This window comes from Benincasa hispida, chromosome 8, assembly GCF_027475165.1.
Source record: "Benincasa hispida cultivar pf3 chromosome 8, pf3_genome.v1.1, whole genome shotgun sequence".
Lineage (NCBI taxonomy): Eukaryota > Viridiplantae > Streptophyta > Magnoliopsida > Cucurbitales > Cucurbitaceae > Benincasa > Benincasa hispida.
Window position 1 is genome coordinate 42701387 of NC_143485.1, and position 2256 is coordinate 42703642.

Consider the following 2256-nt stretch of genomic DNA (forward strand, 5'->3'; position numbering starts at 1 on the left):
GATCTTCAAGTTAGAGTTGTTCTTCATGCAACCCTATACATTTGCATGAATTCTTCCTATATATAGAAGCTCCATGCATGAAGAATATTAAGCAATTTGGTGTTATACTCGATGAAGTGATAAACTGAAAACTCTACATACCTCCCTTACTTGTTCTTCATCAATTCAACTTGATTAAGTGTTTCCACCACACGTTCCAGCTTGGGCATAATAGAGAAGATCTTGGTGGTAGTCCTCTCGGTGATTCAAGCTCTATTTTGGTGTTTTTTAGCTGAATTTATGGAGAAATCTTCAACGGTAATATGTGTTTCAAACCCTCTTATGAATATCATATGAACAACATGTTTAAAATTCAAATTAAACGTAGTTTAAATGCTTATTGATTCTGCTTTCTTCTGTTGCATGATATTCATTCCTTCAATTGGTATTAGAGCATGATTTAAGCGCTTCACTATTGTTAATTTGAGTTTGGTGGGTGTTTATTCATGAACTGCATGAAATAATATGTTGATATGGTTTTTCCAGTGTTTTGGCATTTTAGTTTTTCAATCATGTTGTTTCTCCTGTAATTGGCTCTTGTTTAACAAGCCATAATATGTGCTTAAGAGAATGTAATTTATATGAAGTCATTAGAAGTTGAAATTAGGATGTACTTGAAGAAAGAAGTGAAGAAGGTTGAGCTGCAGATTTCCAGTTCTCCAGCTACTGTTTGATTTTCCAACGAAATTGGACCTAGTTCAAGCGAGATTTTGAATCAACTTTGAGGGAGATTTCTAGCTCAAGCGAGATTCTGTTGGAATTTCGAGCGAGATTTCAAGTTCGAGCGAGATTTTGAATCAAGTTTGACCGAGATTTCTAGCTCGAGCGAGATGCTGTTGGAATTTCAAGCAAGATTTCAAGTTCAAACGAGATTTTGAATCAATTTTGAGCGAGAATTCAAGCTCGAACAAGATTCTGATGGAAGTCCTAGCGAGATTTCAAGTTCGAGCGAGATTTTGAATCAAGTTCAAATGAGATTTCAAGCCAGAATCGAGACTCTAATGGTTTGAACGAGATTTCAATGAGCCAGCGAGAGATCAAGTTTTGAACGAGATTTCAACTTGCAGCGAGAGATCAAGTTTTGAACGAGATTTCAACTTACGGCAAGGGATCAAGTTTTAGTCAAATTTTAATCCATGCGAGATTCTTGAACATGCTTGAGAAGATTGACGGGTTTGACCAGTCTTCTTCAAACTTGACCTGATTCATTTTCAAAATTGGTTTGATTGACCGATTCAGGTGGTTCACATCCGATTCAAGCATTCTGGGTTTGGTTTGGGAGTTGTTCGAAGTGGTCAAGAAGCAGTTTGGAGCTGTCAACTGTATTTTGTAATACATAGGCTTTTGTTTACCTAAAGATGTCAAAACTAAAAACCGTATCAGTATATTTGTTTTTTCATGTGATGTGTGTTATAATTAAATAAATCTTCTATATGCATACAGTACACCATGTAGATTTAAAATCTCACCGTAGGAAACATGTCACATGGGTTGAAAGTATGTTATAAATTGTTATAATATATATCATGCATGTATAAGGTTTTGTTTAATATAAATGTTATATTAATGCCTTTGATGAATGTTGTGGATGTTTAACATGTCTATTTTTTGTAAGTCGTTATAAAAAGTAATTAGACTTTAAAATCCATAACAAAGATACATAGCATGCTCATTTAGGTTAACAACAAGTTTTAACCATTAAAAATAGATTGTTACCTTATAAAATTTGGTTACAAACTCAAATCAGTTCATAAACCTTTCTAAGGCTGGGGGTAATTAAGTTGACGATTTACGTAACACCTCCTACTTGGGGATTATGACCAAAAGTTTGAGCGTTGTTAACTGATTTTATGAGCTTGCGTCAGCGGTGTGATTTTTAAAACTGGTTTAAACACTTAGACATCGTAAGGTTATATCCAAATATAAATGTTATACTTGGAAAAAAAATGACATAGACTTAGGTTGTTTAAAAAGTTAGCTGGTTTTAACCTAAGTAAATAAATACCCAAACATTTAGAACACTTTAGTAGGAGATTAATAATACATTCAATATATAGTTATTAGCTCCCACGTCCTCAAGAATTTACACCGTGAGATCCATGCTTGGTTTCGTGTCACTTTTACCGCGACTACTCTATTCGAAAAGTGTTTTCATGGGTCAATAACAAGGTGAATGGGGGAAGTAGTTCATAGTAAGTGGGTGAAGGAAATGTGTCA